The 19,920-nt window shown below is 40.1% G+C and overlaps 1 protein-coding gene and 1 pseudogene across 5 annotated transcripts in view; one reads left to right on the top strand and one right to left on the bottom strand.

Moving 5' to 3' along the window:
• AFF2 (ALF transcription elongation factor 2) overlaps positions 1–19,920 on the top strand; it is a 506,169-nt gene that overhangs the window by 422,182 nt on the left and 64,067 nt on the right. The window lies entirely within an intron of this gene.
• LOC143670196 (tetraspanin-13 pseudogene) lies at positions 11,055–12,831 on the bottom strand (annotated as a pseudogene).

Here is a 19,920-nt window from a genome sequence, read left to right as displayed (position 1 = left end):
TTAGGAAAAAAAAAAAGGAGACTATTTTGTGACAAGTGAAAATAATGTGAAATTCAAGTGTTGGTGTCTGTAAATAAAGTTTTATTGGAACGCAGCCATGCTCACTCATTTACATATTACCTGTGACTGCTTTGGCACCAGAAAGACAGAGTTGAGATCATCTTGACCACAAAGCTAAAAGTATTTACTTTCTGATACCTTCTGGAAAAATTTTGCTGACTCTTGCTCTGGTTGGTCAGGTAAGAAAAGGTACGGGCATAAGTTTTTTCCTGACAGCTGAAGGGGAAACTATCTGTCCATTCTCTTTTAGACCTTTAAAAAAATGAGCAGGTAGGGTGGACAGCAGTAGCTCAGTGGCAGAGTTCTCACCTGCCATGCCAGAGACCTAGGTTTGATTCCTAGAGCCTGCCCATGCAAAAAAAAAAAGAGCAGGTAATATTTACTGAGCCCTTATCATGTGTTCTGGACTTTCTGGGGCTCAGAGCAAAGAGGCTTACCCATCCTTTACCACTTTTGAAAATTGTTATGGATCTTAGATCCATCAACAGTACAGTGATGCCTTAGAAACCTCCTGCCCCTTTCTCTGTGGCCGTAGCCTCGACAACATACACATACCTCTGGAACCTAGTGCTAGTTTTCCCAGTTGTGGGTAGATGGATATATTACAAGATGTTATATGCATTATTTAAAATGCTGTCACTCCCCAATATCTAAGTAAAGCCAAGGAGTCTTTCAATCAGGGTGACAGTAGGTGATTCACAATATCCATCTATCTGTATGCTTTCCTCTCTCAAGGTTCACCTCCCTCTCCTCATTTCTTAACCATTTGTTCAGTTTATTTGTAATACCTTCAGGGCTGTGAGTTTCTTTCATCACCATAGGGAGACTGTGCTACATGTTAATTACACTTCATATCTAGGAGAAATTAAACATAAGCCTAGTGAATATAAGCACGTAATGTACCTGGATACACTAAATATTACCTCTGAAGGTGAGAATCAAAATTGAATGTTCTTAAGAGCAGTGATCAGGACAAGGGATGCCTGGTATAGTTCTCCGAATGTAGGGACCATACCGGTATCAAAGCTTGATCAGTGTGTGTTAAAACTCTGGCTCTTTAACGTGTCAAAGGGACTTTTGCTTGTATGTTAATATTCTACAGGATTCATCCCCAAGTTTTCATTATGACAACAAGGCCTGAGAGATGTACAGATTTCTTCTTCCATATGTGTCTTATCACATGCATTTTTAAAAAGAACACATTTCTGTTATTACGACTATGTGATGGTACACTTCTGCAAATGTGAATTGCTTTTGGCTAAAAGCCACGCACTAATAAGTTGAGCTGAATCTAACTGAGGTTGACATCTGTTACCAAAAGAGGGAGAAAGAAATAGAGAGAATGAGAGCAAGAGGGAAAGCCAGACTGAGCAAGCAAGAGAGAGAGAGAAGTTGTCGAGCATACACTTCTTCCTTGCATTTATACCTCAATAATGTGGTTGCTGTCTTTCACAAATCAGAATCAGAATCCACTCTGCTTCAGAAATTGCAGCTTTATTTAGGAACCAATCCATCTTAAAGATAGGGTAGTTTCCTTATTGGAAATGGCAAATAGCCACAAAGGTTTTCCTGACCATGATGTTTGTGCATTATTCATTTATTCATCCAATGAATATTTAGTGAGGATCTCCAACATTCCAGGAACTGTGATAGCTGCTGCAGGGATTAAAAATAAATCTGACACAGGCCCTACCCTCGAGGAGTTTAGAGTCCAGAAGAGAGATAAAAGCTGTTTATAAATAAATGCAAGATAGAGAGAGATGTGTTGGATAAGTGGGGATTGGTTAAAGTGCAAGGGAAGCTTGAAGGGAACCAGGTGGAGAAGGTCTGTGGAAGAAGACCCACTCCCTTCAGATGTAAAGATGACTTGAGACACTGGTGCATATAGTTCAAGTCAAGTTGGAAACCAAGACTGAGAAAAACAGTGGCATAAGACCCTGGGGACATAACCAAAAGAAAGAGATGGTTTTGGTTGGGTCAAAGAGCATTGACAATCCCTCACTGGTTACTGAATGCCAATCCTTTATTAGTCCCCTAATTATTCAGCACAAACAAAGGATTGGAATTTTTTCTTAGTCCTGAGTTTGCCACAGGCTTATGGCATGGAATTGGACATGTCTCTTCCTTCCTACAGGTATTACCTAGATTATTCACATGGTTTTCCCACCTCTTAAAAAATGCCAAAGCTTGAAAGTCTGCTTCATAGTTCCATTCCTTTTAGGAAATCAATTCATCTGCTAAGGTTTGATGTAGATGAATGCATGCACGTACATTATGAATATTTAGTATCACACACACTTATACATACGCACCATGCCTTTCCCATCATTTCTGCCTTGTACTTTTGTAAAGCAAAGGGTATGCCAAGAAGGCACATCATTAGTGTTCTGAAAAGATATGTGAGATACAAGATAAATGTGGGCCCAAGGATGTTGGGTATAGTCTTTTGAATGGCCCCTTAGGACCAAAGATGATTTTGACATTTGAGGCTGCACCTCTTGTTATGTTCTTGGAAACCTGTACATCACGGCCATGTGCCAGCATTTATTTAGAATGCTCAGTCATTATACTTCTTCAGTATGTATAAATATCTTAACTTGCTAAGCTAAGATACTGAACTTGTTCTCCCAAATACTACAGTACTTGGAGGATTGTCAGCAGGAGCACAAAGAAAGTCTCCATCAGCAAGGAGGATTGGCATTCACTGTGTCAACCCTTCCTTTGAGCATCACCATGTACGTATTAAAAGAGAAGTCTTGTAGAAAGAAGCCTGTTGGACTCTGTCTTACCAAAGGTTTCCCAAATGTGTCTGACCACAGGATAACTTTGTCCTGAAGGGTGAGCATTTCATGAAATACAGAATTGAATGCTTGAGTCCATATGAAATGACACAACCCCAAGGAACCTTTACCTTTACAAGTAGTTTGAGAAACCATTTCCCTCATAACTTATGCCCATCTCTAACAAGAGGATTCAAAGTAAGCACATTATTTAAGGAGTCAGTCATGGAAAGGAAAGAATTGTCCTCCATCTGATATGATAAATATGTCATGTGCCTCATTTGCAGTGTCATGCTCTAAATTAATTTTATGATTTGTGAATTTCCTGAGGTGCAGTCCTCAGTGAGGTAAGGGACATTTCAGGGTGGATGCCTCTGAGGAGAAACATGGAGCCCAGTCATCTCCAGTAAGACTCCTCAGGATGGCAGGCACGCCATGGGGGGCCTTTTTCTGTGACAGCAAGCACCACGGCCTTTTCTCTCCAATTGACTTGGGCCATTTTAGCAACAGTTAATGGAAAGATGACCATAAAACCTCTCTCTAAACCCTTGCTTAAGAGAAGCCATGCTCTTGATGTTGTCCAGTTAGCTCCAACAGGATGCAGAAGGTTCCAGTAATCATCCTCACGTCTAAGGAAACTTCCACAAATTTCTACACCTCTCCTTTTCCTGTGTAGTTGGAGTTGCATAATCTAGGCAACCTCAGAGAAGAGGATTCTGGGTGGGCTGCCCAGAATTCCCAGTTTCCCAAAACTTTCTGCACTTGCCATCCACTTAACTCATTCTCATCCCCTCTTAGGACACATGTCTACTTTCAGTGACTTTAAATTTGGTGGTGGTGATTTTTGAAGGGTTTTCTTCATGTTTTTAAATTTCTAAAATCTAACTTCATGGAGCAATTGATTTTCATAAAGCATAGCATCGAATGTGCATACGTTTAATGAATCCACAAGTTTTGCAAGCAATTCAACAACTATATTAACTTTATACCCATAGGTAAGTTTCGTCAAAGCTCTAAGCATGTTAGTTTGTTTCTTTACTGTTGCTCATCTTTCCAAAAGCTTTATGAGAATCTTTGCTTGCTAGCTTGTAAATCAATGCAATGGCTCAAGTGGAAGCAGAAAGCACCCATTTATTGGTAAAGCTGAGGGACCTCAAGCAAGCCAGCAGATGTGGAATCAAATCATTTTAAAGGAAGCATGCAACTATTTCAGTAACAACATTCCTAAAAATACCTCTTTGTCTATGTGTTACTTTCTAATTCTCTGCATCTTGGCATTCTCTGCTTAGACAAAAATGAAAACTGGCTTATCTCTTCACACAAGTCAACTTGGTTTTTGATCCTAAGATATATACCCAGAATTGTCTTTTAATATTTCCTCTCGGGATTCATCCAAAAACTATTAAAGACTCAGAACCACATAGCTGATCTGTTAGAAATTCAAGCAAAATCATACACACTTGTTCTTAAAAATAAAGACAAGAATTGCACACCTACTGTGTGCCAGGCTTAGTGACAGAGAGATGAATAAGATAAAGTCTCTGCTGTGAAAGTTCTCAGAGTCTTGTTGGGAAACAGACACATCATTCCCCTACAGAAGAGACAGGTTTTCACAACTGAAGCATGTGCAGCATCCTGCAGAGCTCAGAGGAGGGCATGAGGAAGTGCTTGGAGCTGGTTCCCCCTATCTCAGCAGGGATCTTTTCTTGGGGTTGGAAGCCACTGGAGGGAGCAGAACAGCACTTGCAAAAGGCACTGAGAGAAGAAAGCAGATGCTGTATTGTGAGCAATGCCTGTTATTTAGAGGCAACTAGGATGCCAGCAGGGTGAGGGGCAGGAATTTTTTGCGGTAGCAGGAAATGCCAAGTTTGTGAAATGCAGGACAGAAACGAAGAGAAAGAGTAGCTGATTGTTGCCAGGATACTTAAATCATCACACCACCAAAGACAGAAAACTTGGGCCCTACTTTTGGCATCTAGAGGAGAGCAGCAAAATGTGGTGAAAACTAAGGAAGTACTGGATAGGATCCTTTTATTCTAGAAAGTAAAAGGTTAGAGTTAGGGAGAGGTTACAAAAGGACCCATTTTTAACTATTTGCAAAGAAGTAGACATAGCAAAGAAATGGACATAGCAAAACCTTTCAAATTATATCTGGCTTAGTCTTCACAGTGGCTTTTTATGTAATTCTTAGCTCATTAGAGCCCCTCAAAGCATCCAACTTGGTACCTTGTGGCTTCATCAAAAGCTAATCTCTTACATTTTTTAAGGTTTTATTCTCACATTGCTCAAACGACTGAGCTCCACCAAGGTTTAGTACTTTTGACATGCCACGAAACACTATTATTTGAGCTGCTTTTTTGAAGTGCATTCCACTGGCATAAAAATCCAACCACACAAGCACAGTATGGCTATTTGTATTTCACAGGAAATGGTACATGGTAACTGCATACAGGGTCCAAACAGGAAAATCAGTCCTCCATCAGCTGCAGAGCATGCTCCAAATCAGGAGCCTGGGATAAAAAGTTATTATTTTGTTGACTACTAGCTTGGGGTGACTGAAAACTATAGAAATGACTCACTTTGGCCAGGGACTGACATAGGAAGCACATAGCTTCTGCTTTATTGAAGTTTTTGCCTAAACCAATAGCAACCCTCTAGAGAGCCAACGGTTAAAAAAAAAAAAAAAGAAATCATTCTGCCACAGGAAAATGTTTCCATTTGTAGAATTTACAGCATGGAGGTAGAGCGCATGTTGTTACAATCCAGTATAAATATGCATATGCATTTATATTCTCTCTCCATCAATCTACCCTCATGTCCCGTGGCATTTAAAACCCAAGAGAGAATTGTTGCTGGGGTTGGAGCAGGCAGAGACAGCCATGACTCAAGAACTGTTTGATTCCTTTCCTCAGTGTCCATTTCTGTTTCCACCTCCCTCCCTGCCCCATGTTTTCTGACTTTCATCTCCCTCTCGGCACCATATTCTCACGAATGGGTTCCAGATACTTTGGACAAATCTTTCAGAAAACTGTTTCAGCTTTTTTGTTTACTCCTGAGCAGCCTCTGGACTATCTACCTCCATGCAAGACGGGCAGGGAAAGCGTAGGGCGCACACTGCAGTTAGAGTGCCAGGAATTGGCTAATAATAGCATCTACACATGCCACACACCCTACTCATCTCTCTCCCACTAGCTGGAGACTTGTGTTACTTCCAACACTGGCTAACTTAAAGCTTACCTTGGTCAAACCATGATGAAAGGGTTTAATATCCTCATATATAACTTCAGTCCTTCTATTTCCAAAAAGGGATTTAATATGATTGATACAAGATTGTAGTGGAGAGTGTTCAAAAAACAATAAGAGAACCTACTATTTCCAAGCACTACAGAAACGTCTGTCTGCTTCAACACGTCGTATTACTAGAAAATGCCAGACCAGGGCACAGCATTACTGCAGTGATGCTGTAATGTTGCAAAGCATGATGGGAGATCCTCTTGCAGGACACCATCACTGCTGGTCCCTGGTGACCAATGGTGAACCTTGTAATGCGGTTTCAAATTTGAAAAGTAGTCCAGGACAATGACTCGGAGCCATGGCTGTTGAAAAAGGCAAGTAATGTGAGTCCTGTTTTGAAATCATTGTCATTTTCTTATGTGAATATTGACGGCCTTTAAGAGGTACTTTACCTGTGTGTTTAGAGCAAGATTGACAGTGGTGGACCATCACCCTTTCCAAAATAACAACTCCTCCAATAAACATACCCTCATCCCCCTTGCCACTCTTAATTTTTCTCTCTAGAAATTATCACCATATTTGCATGTGGGCTCTCTCCCTCTCTGTCTTGCTCTCTCTCTATTTTGGAATGTTACCTTCCACAAGAATGTAAGGTCCATACAGGTAAGAATCTTGTTTTGTACACTTTTGTAACCCTGGCATCTCAACCAATACCTGGCATATAGTAGGTAATCAATAATATTTGTTGAAGGAATGAATGAATGAGTGCAAGCATCTAAGGATATGACTTTGAAGTGCAATCATCACTAGAAGGTGTGAGTTGAGTCTTAGAGTAAGTCTGATTTTGCACTATCCTTTGTTCAATTGCTGAACACATGGTTAGCCCTGACTTGATTAACCTTTCCAAGGAAGGAGCCCAGTTCTCTTCTTAAATAGTCTAGATTCTAGATCAGTTTTACTTTGAGGCATTATAAGCAGTTAATTTTACTGTCTTTATCGAGTTAAACCACAGATGATTCTCCTGTTGTATATGCACCTTCCAACTCAGCCTATGATCCAGCTATTGTTTTTGAAGGGAAGGTACAGGTATAAAGATACCAGCCTCCTTACAGGTGGAAGTTATTGCACGGGCAGCTGCATTTGCTGTCATGAGGCATTTTCAAGAGTGACAGAAGGCAGCTTTTGTTACTGGGGCAGAAGGAAATAAAAAGGCCATTAAGTTAACAGCCGACAACACATGCTATTACCTATTTTTGAAAGGTCATCTCGGTGCTCGGAAATTAGAAGGATGGACTCAGAGGAGTCAATGCCAAAGTATGCATCTTTACCCTCTTCCTTAGAATCTGTGATGCGTCTGAGCTCCCCTTTTTTGTCCTTCCCTCCATTTTTCACTACCACAGCGCACACACACACAAAAGCCTTCCAGAGCTTTCCCCATTGTCTGATAGTCTCAGAAGTTCGATGGCTCCAAAGTGAACAGCTCTAAGGGAGCTGGTCCTTCAGTAAAGCTTTACACACAGAGTCACAGGAACTTGTAACTATAAGGGTCCAAACATTAAGTTCATGGAGGGGTAAAACTAAACCAGCTTTCTTGTATTTCATGTTCTTTTCATGAATATGTAAGTAATTAAATCTATGATCACATCTCACTGGGAAGGGTAAAAAAAAATTCCCCATGTAAATATCGATGTGTACAAAAGAAACTGAAAAACAAGAACATGTTTCAGGAAATAACACTGCTACAAGGTTAATATCTTCTCATACTGCTTTTCTGAGAATTGAATTGCCTGATCTCCTCCCATAGGAATTGCTCCTATGCTTGCAATAATCGAGGCTGATTTTATTGGAAAATCACCTCCAATTGAGGAACATACTCCAGAGGAAACTGCAATGGGAGGCCCTGGTTTCTGGTGCCAATGGACGTTTTCCAGGCCAGCACTGTCCGAGGTTCCAATCTTTCTGTTCATTCAGGCAGTGCATTCATTAGCAACCCTTTAGGCAGGGTTGAATAACTAGACATATTAGGGAAATTTACTGTAAATTGCTTCAGAGGCTCATTCACTAACAGGGCAGTAATCAACTTGTAGCTTCTAACATGCACATTAAACATTTTACTAGTAGTGGCAAGACTCACTGTAGTTTCTGCTTCAGATTCTTAACGTAAAACTTCCTTACATAATGACATAGGGCTCCTGTCTTAGATCCTGGATTGGAGACAGGATGGAGGGGATCGTGAGAAGGAAGAGGCTGGTGCCACTGAGTAGCAAAGGTCTCACAGTACCCTTGTAGGCATAGTTCATCCATCAGTCTTGCCCAGCTTGCTTGCTGTCTTTTTTAATTATAAAATAGAATCCAGAGTTATCTTAACAGCACAGTGCTTCCCAGCTAGGTAGGAGACCTAAATTCAGAAATTCACCCCAGCTTCAAAACTCCACCAAGCGAAAACTGAGAATATTATAAATGGAATAAACTGTACCTCAGGAAGAGGGGATGACAGCGTGGAGAAGGAACCGATAGAGATGCCACACATCAGGGGAGGCAGGTGACCTTGGCATGACATTGACTCTAGAGACTGGAGGAAAGGTACCTGAAAACTGATTTGATTCATGAAAATGGGACAGCTGGGGAGAAAAAAAAAATCAGAACAGTTTTAGGAAGAAGAGAGGAAAACAGCAGAGGGAAAGATCATCAAATGGCATTTTCCATCTAACCCAGAAGCTTCGGAGGCAAAGGAAGGTGGGAGATGATCACCTCTTTGTGCTCCTGTTGAAAATCTCTCCATTTAGGCCACTCCTCAGAAACCAAGAAATCTTCATAAGAGATGATGTACTAATTCCTGCTGCTAGGTTGGTGATAATTCAGACATCAAATGCAACAGACAAAATGTCGGTCGGTTCTGACTGGGTAGTGCTTCCTTTTATGAATTTTATGCCCAGATTATTACTATTATTTACTTTAACTGAGAGAGGTAAAGTAAAACAATTCCCAGGATCCAGCAGGCACAGAAAGCTTTTTAACTACATATATAAGTGGCATATGGCTTAATACTCAGGTTTCCAGCAATCAAGAAGTAACCTTCTGCAATATCGTTGTAGCTAGCTCAGTTCCCACTGGGCATAACGGAGATGATTAGATATATTGAGTTCTTTGTGTCATTCAAAGGAAGCAAAATCTCATACACATTGGTGTTAGCTTCCTCTCACTTCATTTCAATTTTCAATAACCAGTGCCATCACATGTAACAGTTTCTTTATAATGAAACTTCATGTCGAATTGGATTTGTCTTTCAAGTGAGAGCATATTATGAAGCCTTCTGAAATCTGATTCTTGAAATAATTTTTCACTGATAAAAAAATCATATATATGTGATTTTGATATATGTGTGTGTGTGTATATATATATATATATATATATATATATATACATACACCAAAATACTTCAAACAAGAATAACACAGCAAATGAAAAATAAGAACAACATGGCTTTTTTGTTTTTTTTTAAAGCATTATAGTTCTGCCGTTGTTATTTGGCAGGCCTGGGGAAAGAAGTGGTTTGGTTGATCAAAATAATTTGGCTGATGGAGCTAGCTCATGCAGAGTAAACAACTTTCAAGGAATTTGAAAGCAATGAATACCCTTAGCAAAAAAAACAAAAAAAAAACCCTCAAAATTCAGCATCATCTTCTCCTTTGATGATTCGGGAGCACCATACAAGACTATCACTGTAAACCAGTCTCGTTGTCATTTGTACAAAAATCCTCGTTGCTCCAAATTTCTAGATGTTTGGATGTGATTGTGTTCAGTCTCATTCTGCAGAGCATCCAGTTCTGTTCCTGGGTTGGGTAGTTTGATGTTAAATAACCCCTTTGTTCTGTCCACCTCCTACCACCTCAACAGAACTATAGTCAATCTTACACTGATTGGAAAACATTATGCTAGTGTCTGCCCACATTCCACAATGTCCATATAAACCACGTATCACCTACACAGTTTGTTTACTAATTCCCTGACATGATAAGCCAGTAAAGTGATCATTATAATCCAGTAAAGTGAGCTAGAAAATTGGAGAGTGATGATCTAAAGAATTAAAGAAATATGGATACCCATATTGGTTAGTCAGCATTCCCTATGATATCCCTCTCACTCTTTTAAAACTTCTCCATCATACACACATAAAGTAGAGGTTTTTAGGTGATTATGCAGTTGTTTTGTTGTTGTTTTTGTTTTTTACATGGGCAGGCACCAGGAATCGAACCCGGGTCTCCGGCATGGCAAGCGAGAATTCTGCCACTGAGCCACCATAGCACCACCCAATTACACAGTTTTTAAACAAATTTATTGAGATGTAATTCACATGCCATACAATTCGTTGATTCAATGTGTACAATTCTTTGGCTTTTAGAATATTCACAAATTTGTGCAACCACAACCACTATCACTTTTAGGACATTGTCATCACCCCCAAAAGAAACCTGGCACTCTTCATTTCCTCCCTCCCGCTAGCCACTGGAAACCACCAATGTGCTTTCTGTCTCTATGGATTTACCAATTCTGGGAATTTCCTATAAATGGAATCACACAATATGTGGCCTTTTCTGTTTTCAAGGTTCATCAGTGCTGTAGCATGAATGAGTACTTCATTCCCTTTCATGACTGAATAATATTCTATCACATGGTTAAACTGCATACTGTTTATACATCAGTTGATGGAAATTTGGATTGCCTACACTTTGTGGCTATTGTGAAAAGGTCTTCTGTGAGCATTCATGCCCACATTTGGGTTTGAACACCTGTTTTCAGTTCCTTTGTATATATACATGAGAGTCAAATGGGTGGATCATATAGTAACTGTGCACTTAACTGTTTACAGAACTGCCAGACAGCTTCCCAAAGGGCTGTACCATTTTGCTTCCTACTGGCAGTGCATGAGGGCTCCAGTTTCTCTATATCTCCCCAACACTTTTTATTTTCTGATTTTTTTTAAGGTTTCCATCCTTTATTTATTTTTTTAATATAATATACAGAATCACAATACTATTTCAATTTCAAATTACAGGGAGATCATATTCAAACATGTTTGGATTTGAGAAATTGCTGTTACAATACTGAGAAATTTCATGAAAAAGGTATTTCAGATAATCAAATATCTTTTTGCTATACTGGCCAACACATTGAAGATAACTTGAAAAATGCAGTCTTTTGGACTTCAAATTATTACAAAAGGATCATCAAGATTATATAGACATACTTTCTGAATTACTCAAATTCATTCCATTTTGAATGCAAAAGGTAAATGTTTATACAGTAGTACATTTCATGAGACCACTTCTCCTTCACACTTACCTCTAAAAGTCCAAAAACTAAACCAACACTTTCTTAAAGATCTAGCTATTTCTAGAATGCATTAATGTAATCCTAAAAGACTACGAAAACTAAATTATCACTTGATAGTAACAATTTTCACCACAACACATCTTTCCTAAGGGAAAAAAATGGAAATTTGAATTTCCCATATTGAACTGAACATAAGAGAATTCCATATATCCTGGCTTTAACAAACCTCAACTTTTTTCCCAGTAGGAGTTACCTATGCAGCCCTGTGCTACATACAATTATTCCAGTGAGGTGGATATTCAGATTCCCATATGATCAACACAGTAGTGCCATACAAACTTCTTCTGCACATACAAATGCTATGGAAGGCCACAGTGGGCAGCGGCAGACATGTGCACAGATCACACAGGTGCTACTGAGACTTAGGAGACCACACACTTCAATTTTTTTGTTTTTTTTTTTTAGCAATGGAAAAGCAAAAACATTTAGAGAAACATAAGAGTAGAAATATATACTTCCACTGTCAATAATGTCATTTTTCAGATACTATTTCCTTACACGGGTAAAACAGCTTAACTTAAAAAAGTTGGAGAAACTGAACAAATGCAGACTATGAAAGGTTTTTCTTGTTCGCTCAAAGAAATGCACTAGGGTTAGCACGAGGATCTTTCTGGTTCCTGTATCTGTAGGTCAACCATACGCCCAGGATCTCCGTAAAACTGAAGAAGAGGCCAATGCCGCCAACAAATCTCAAAACCTCTCCAGCATATTCTCCTATTATCGGAGCACACGATAAGCACTGGTGACCACTTGTAGCACAGCTGGCCGGGCAGGTATCACTACGGTTAAAACTTCGGAACCCACAGTAGTTCAAATTTCTCTGGATGTCATTTCGAGCACTTGCTGTGCTGTTCCACCCAACTTCAAGAAGCTGACCCTGCTGCTCCTTGTTCAGGGCTAAACAAGCACAGGACACAGAAAACTGAACAATAAATACAAGTAAGAGAATAATCATGTAAAAAAACAGCAGCACCTGATGGTGCTTCACAGCGCCAATCAGCCCCACTAAAGCGATCAGGAGCAAGAAGATGCCCACTGCGATGGCCACGCCCACCACGCGGAGACTGGAGATGAGCCCGAAGCCGATGCCCCACGCGGCAATCCCAATCAGCAGCAGACGCACCAGCGTGTAGAGCAGGTTGAGCGCACACAGGCAGTTCTTGGAACACGCGAAGCCTCCGCAAACCATCGTGGAGCCTGCGGTCCCCGGCGCGGCTCCCGCGGGCGGCCCAGGCGCCTCTTTGTCCTCTCCTCCGGGCCTGGCCCAGCTGCGCAGGGGCGCCGACGCGGTGGGGTGGCGGGATCCGCGGTGGGGGCTGCAGTGAGCGCGCGGAGCCGCTCAGGACCCGCTCAGGACCCGGCGGCCGCCGCAGCACGCGCCCCCTATTTTCTGATTTTTTGAGTCTAGCCATCCAAGGGTATGTGCAGTTATATCCCATTGTGGTTTTAATTTGCATTTCCCTCATGACTAATGATGTTCAGCATCTTTTCCTGTGCATATTGGCCATTTGTACATCTTCTTCAGAGAACTGGCCATTCCGATCCTTTTTCTTTTTATTGTTGAGTTTTAATAATTTTTTATATATTCTAGATACAAGTCTAGAACCAGACACATGATTTGCAAGAATCTTTCCCATTCTGTGAGTTGTCTTAGCATTTACTCAAATGGTATCCTTTGAAGCACCAAATTTTTTTAGTTTTAATGAAGTCCAGTTTATCTATTTTTCTTTTGTTCTTCTTGCTTTTAGTGTCATTTTTAAGACTGTTGCTGAATGAAAAGTCATGAAGAACTACTCCTATATTTTCTTCCAAAAGTTTTATCATTCTAGCTCTTTCATGAAGGCCATTGATCTGTTTGGATTTAATTTTTGTATATGGTGTGAGGAAAGGGTCCAATTTCATTCTTTTGCATGTATCCAGCTATTCTGGCATTATTTGTTGAAAATACTGATTTTTCCCCATTGAGTCATCTTGGCACCCTTACCCAAAATCAATTGACCATAAACATATAGGTTAGTTATGGACTCTCACTTCTATCCCATTGATCTCTATATTTATCCTTATGCCAGTACCACACTGTCTTAATTACTGTTAACTTTGTAGTAGGTTTAGAAATCTGAAAGTCTGCATTCCCCAATGTTCTTCTTCTTCTTTCCCAAGATTGTTTTGGCTATTCTGAGTCTCAGTTGAACATTAGTTTTACTTCACTTTACTTGTGTATATGCTGCCTTTTGTTTGTGAAGGCAACCTTTTACTAGATATTTGGACTTTGCATATAGGTCACGAAGATGAAAACCTTAGCTCAATGCACAAGTGTATTTTTTTGACCCATTCTGAAACAAAGAGCCCCAAGAGAATAGAATAGGGATCAGGCCTCAAAGCTTTGCAGTCATGGTCCTCTCCGAATCTTCGTATTCACACACATGAATCTGTGATTTGGATTTCTTTTACAACCTTGTTATATGCTGTGATTTCCCCATTGTCTCCATTATGGGTGGGAACCAATAGCTGACTAGGGCATGTCACCAGGAAAAAAGCCTCCTCTTTTCTATGTTCCAAACAGAAAGTGAAGAGGAATTTGATAGCATTTTAAGCATGTTGGGAGAGATCTGATACAAAAGTTAATTCTAACTTGATATGTTTGGATGCTTAAAATAAAATGACTCTGTTATGTAGATCCTTCTCAAAAGCATCTAACATCTTGTGTGTTGGTTTTTAGTAAGTTGGTGTGAAGAATGATGGGTGTGCTTCCATTCTGTAAACTGTTCATCGTACTTGCAAAACAGTCGTGGGTGGAAATGGGGGTGTTGGTTGTGGTGGTGGTGCTGTGGCTACTATATCACATATCTGAGGCTTCGCAACACATGTTCTCACTACTTGGCAGTTTCCTATAATTTTGCGAAATATTTTAATATAACAAAGTCACTTCGATTACACAGTCATTATATGTTTTGCCAAGGTTGAGCGTGGATCGTTTTGTGTTCATCAGAGCACAAAATTAGAATTTTCGTTGCTGCAACTGTAAACACTGTTGGCTCAAATGAGTCAAGTGCTTTCTCATAAAATTTTGGATAACCTGTAATTGGTATTTTCCCTGTTTCTTAGCATATTTTAAGGGTTTGAAACTACTTTCTGCGTCCCCCTCCCTTGGTATACTTCTTTCAGCATGGAAGGTGAATGAGTGATTCTCTTCAAAATAGATGGTTTTGTAACATGGTGCATGAACTCGTGTGCACAGAGTGCACCATCTCAGAGTCAGGAGGCAGAGAATAAATTATTTCTTTAATTTTCTCAGTTTTAGTTGGCCTCAGGTCTGGCAATTAGACCTAAGTCTGGAAAAGCCATCTGGCACGCCTACATCTGTTTTCATGTTTGCCAATAAAGATTTATCAAAAATCAATGGCTCAAAAACGTGAGACTCTTAAGAGGTACTAATTCATGGCTAAAGAATAATTCAAATGTCGTGCCATTTGTTCCTCATAGAGTATGGTTTGGGTTTTTGAGAATGCAAGGAACCTGTTTCATTTTGCTTCTCTGTCTCTTTCTCTCTGAAATTCTCTGGAAAGAGGAGAAAAAGTAGAAGGGAGTTTATTTCTAAGGACCTTCTTTTCCATACCTTTGTCCTTGGCAATCTTGGCATGATTTTGCCAATGGGTTTTAAATACCTCAGTGCTGTTTAATAACAGGCAATCATCCTTTTCTGCTGGTTTCCCAGTTTTTAGGATATGCTCATTAAAGTATCACCACTTCACTTTATTCCCCGGTTACTATCCCTTTTCTCCAACTCTCTACTCATCCTGGAAGTCAGTTACTGATGAAGAACCCCTTCCATTCATCTCCCTCCTTGCTAGCAGAAGGGACACAGCATCCATTATTTGTCATAATGCTTCCTTACTGGCAAAGGCTTTTCTTCGTCTTCAGCTGATTACAGAAGACCCAAAAGGCAGGGGCTGAGGAACAAGTTTATCATGGGAAGCACATGCTTGCCAAATTTCACTGACAGATTTTGAAACTAGAGCAATGGCTGACATTCTTTTGGCATCAATGTACTCTGGCCAGTGCCATGCTTGTTGTTACCCATGTGCGCCTCATAAAGCATATAGATGTCTCAAAGATAATCAAACAAATAATGCCAGCAACACAGCAACAACTTTGGGGACCTTATGCCTCCAAACCAGAATTGAAATGTGTCAAATCTGTACTGTGGTGGTCCATAGGTTATAGTCTGACTTATAGTTTGATATGGCTTTATTAACCTTTACCAGACTTTATAGATTTCAGAGTTCAGATGGTTTACTTTTTAAAAAAATGTTTTTGCATTTTTACTGAGTTATCTTCACCACCACACAGTCCATCCAAATTATGCAATCAGTGGCTCACAATGTCATCACATAGTTGTGTTTTCATCACCATGATCATTTTTAGAACATTTGCATTGCTCCAGAGAAAGAAATAAAAAGATAAACGAAAATCGCTATACATTTCATATCCCTTACCCATCCCTGTTATTGACCACTAGTATTGCAATTTACCCAGTTCCCAATTTTAAGCCTTGCAATAGAGGTAGGTTAACTAAGACAGAGTAGTATTGATTATCTATCTATCATCTATCTATCTATCTATCTATCTATCTATCTATCTATCTATCTATATTGAGTCAGTAGTCACAGTCATTTGTTAAATCCTAATTTCTCAATTATACCTCCTCCTTCTTATTGATCCTTCTCTCAATCTTCAGGGATATCTGGACAATGACCATTTTGGCTTCTTTGTGCTGGAAAAGGATGTTGACCTTCTGGGGTAGAGAAATGAACCTGGTTGTAGTTCTTTGAGAGACTGGTACCACTGGGTTTCAGGACATATCTGGCCTAGGCTCAATCTAGAGGCCTTAAGTTCCTGAGAAAGAAAAACTTACTAAGAACAAACTTTTATAGAGACTTACATAAAGCCCAGGGCATTTCGTAGGGTTGTCGGGAATACTTTGGGTTGGGGCTTGGCATACTGTGGTAGTTTGCAATACTTGGCTAAGGCTTGCATAATAGTAACCTCCAGAATGACCTCTTAACTTTATTTGGAATCTCTTAGCTACTGAAACTGTATTTTGTTCCATTTCTTTTCCTCCTTTTATTCATTCTCAATCCCACAATGTCAGGGCAATGTTCATCCCTCAGAGTAGTGTCCTACGTTTCCAGGTAGACTTACCTCCCTGGGAATCATGTCCCATGTAGAAGGGAAGGTAGTAAGTTTATTTTCAGAGTTGTCTTAAAGAGAGAGGCCACATCTGAGCAACAAACAAGGCTTTCTGGGGATGACTCTTAGGCATAATTACATGCAGGCCTAGTTTCACCATTGCAGAAATAAGTTTCGTAAAGATTTGGCTTATCAGATGTTTACTTTTGCACCTCATACATCCAGCGTGAGGGGTTTTGTCCTTGAAAGGCCAAAAACATCATTAAAAGTGTTATCCCTAATAAAGTCAACCCTCAGTATTACTTCAAAGGTAAGCTTTATGATGTGTGTTCTCAGTGCATAAATATTAGACCCTACTACTGTCTTATGCTGAAATTCGGGAACTGAAACCTAGCAAGTAATGTCTAGCTCAGTAGAAAGTAAAAGATAAACATGTACCACAGATGAAATACAAGCCTGTGTCAAAAATTGCAGTGTGTGCTGTCAGAGTATCACAGGGTCCCCTAGACACAGCATAGGGAATTAAAAAATACTTCGACTCCTAAGAAAACACATGGTTGTTTGCTTTGTAGGATGTAAAGTCTTTGCCTGGAAGGTTTTATTCTCAGCAAGGGAATCCACAGTGTACCAGATAACTCCTCCCACAGGATTCCAAATCACTTTCTAAATCCAACCAAAAGCTTATCTGATCACATGTGTTTATCAAGCTGCTGAGTATCTAGACCTTAGAAGGAGGAGGATGGTTCATATGTATTTGTCACAGCAAAGGAATTTTCTGGTGTTTTTCTGGGGCTGGTTTTTGTTGGTGAAGAAGGAGAATATGACACAATGGAGGCACAGCTTAAATTTTGGTAGTGCCAGGAGAAATATGGGGCCTAGTTACATTTATGACTTTAGCTCTATTGACATAGATAATAACATTGGAGATGACCACAAGGTTTAAAATTTTTCCATAAAGAGTGACTTGAATTTCAGCTTTATTGGATTTAGATGATCCTCAACTCTTCTTAGAATGGAAGGGTGACTGTGGAACTTTGAAATATAAAACTTCCTTACAGCATGTACTTTGAGTTGTTTCAGGGATGTAGTTAATGACCAAAGATAGTCGTTAAATGTACTAGCTAATGAAAAGAGAACAGTGAGGCATGTAGAAAATCCATTACTTAAAATATAGTTTTAGCAAATATCAATCTGCTTCCACCAAGGTCAAATCTGTTACTGTTTCATACACCTTCCATCTAGCTGAACCATGCTTGATTTCATGGCACTTATGAAAATGGGGATAATTTGGACAAGTAGCACCTCTTCCATGGAAGGCATTATGCATGATTTGATGCACTTTAGTGACAATGTGTTGAGCCTCTGTTCTACTAGACACTGCAGGGGATGCCAGGATGAAGAAGCCAACACCTGCCCACAGGGAGATTAGAGTTTAGTAGTGTGGAGGGTGGATAGGGGTTCAAGTACCCAGATGCTTCCACTTCCAGATAGATGCCAACCCAAGTGTGATTTAGACTGAATTTTTTAAACTGTCAGAATCAAGCCCAAAAAATCTGCAAACCTTTCTGGTTCCAGTAATCTTTAGGTAACATGGGTGTACCCTACTTCTGTTGAGTCCTAATATCCATATTTTGCCAGAAAGTTCTTCCTAGAATGAATATCAGCAATCAACCCAGCCAGATCTACTCAAAAAGTAAATGCATATAACAAGATTCTTATACACACACTTACACAATCTACCCATTTTACAGACAGTGATTAAAAAGTCTATCTTAGGGGTTGCAATGGTAGTTCAATGATAGAATTCTTGCCTGCCATGTGGGAGACCTGGGTTCAATTCCAGGCCCATGCCCTTGACCGCCCCCCCCAAGAAAAATTCAACAAATGCAGTAATGGGATAGTCACATGGAAGAAGAATGAAATGTGTCCCCCACCATACAGCATAGAAAAAAAAGTCGATCTGGATTTCAAGAGGCTCAGTCTGGAAGTGTGGAAAAAGGAGACTCTATAATTTGGGTTCAAATCCCATATCTAATACTTCTATACTGGGTAGCCTGATGCAAGCTTCTTCACCTCTCTCTGCCTCCCTTTCCTCATCTTTTGAATGGGCATAATGATAGGATTTGGCCTCATGGCCCCATAGGACTCAATGGAGATTGAATTTGTTAATACCTGTAGGGCTTTTGGAATAGTTCATGTTGGTCAACCCTGTATTGGAAAATCTGCCACCTAGGTTCAGGGACCAGAGTTTCAGACCCAGTTCTGAAGAACTGAATTTGTAATCCAGATAGCTGTGTGGCCTTCAGACAATTCCTAAAACTTTCCCTGGCCCTAGTATCCTTATTTCTAAAATAGGATAATGCTTCCTACAATGACCATGAAGATTAAAGGAAAATTAAATGAGATTCTCTATGTATTAAAATCCTTAGCATATGGTAAGTGCAGGATAAACATCTGTTGACTCAAAACTAAGCCACAATTCAGATGATCTTGATAAGTCTGGCATTTTCCTTGCCTTGTCTTGCAGCTCTCCTGCTACCCATCTACTATTCATTATGTAAAGACTAAGTCCAAAGGTGGGGAAGCATGAAGGCTGTACTGGATGTTCTCTTTTCAGCATCCCATGTCATAAAAGAAAATAACAAAATACATGAGAGCGTCTTATGCCAAAAGTAACATAGCCACATCAAAGCCTGACAATTCTATTTACTCAGTCTCAGCTGTGATGAGAAGGGCGTATGGAAACATTCCCCCACGCTGCACTGCACTGGCTGTATGAGTCCCTCACCCCTGACACTGATGGACCCCTGAATCGTGTCACCTTTTCTATGCAAAGTAGAGAAAGAAGTCATTCAAGTTCAAGTCAGTCACTCTTGTTGAGAGTCAGTGGGGAATCCGCCTCTTGGCTGAGCTTGGCTGGAAGTGGCCATGAATGCTGTGGTTTTTAAATGAAGATGCAGCATCTGGAGAGCACAGAGTGAAATTTATAGCTCATAATTATAGAGAATACACAGTTGAGTCCCTCTTGCTGGTGTTCACAGCAAGCCACTCCCTCCCACATCAGAGAATAGCCAAATTGGAATGACCTCTTTGCCATTTTCCCCGCGATTGAACTTTGCACACCACTTCAATCCATATTCATTGATCTTTGTTGCTCAAATGGAAGCTTATTGGTGGATCTCTTTTGGTGACCCCTTAGAATAAAAGCTTCAATGTCACGTGGAAAGGACAGTTATGAATTCTTCCCCGATTCTCTAATTGA

This window comes from Tamandua tetradactyla, chromosome X, assembly GCF_023851605.1.
Source record: "Tamandua tetradactyla isolate mTamTet1 chromosome X, mTamTet1.pri, whole genome shotgun sequence".
NCBI classification, from domain to species: domain Eukaryota; kingdom Metazoa; phylum Chordata; class Mammalia; order Pilosa; family Myrmecophagidae; genus Tamandua; species Tamandua tetradactyla.
The sequence above is the reverse complement of the archived record's forward strand: the minus strand, read 5'-3'. Positions and strand labels throughout refer to the sequence as shown.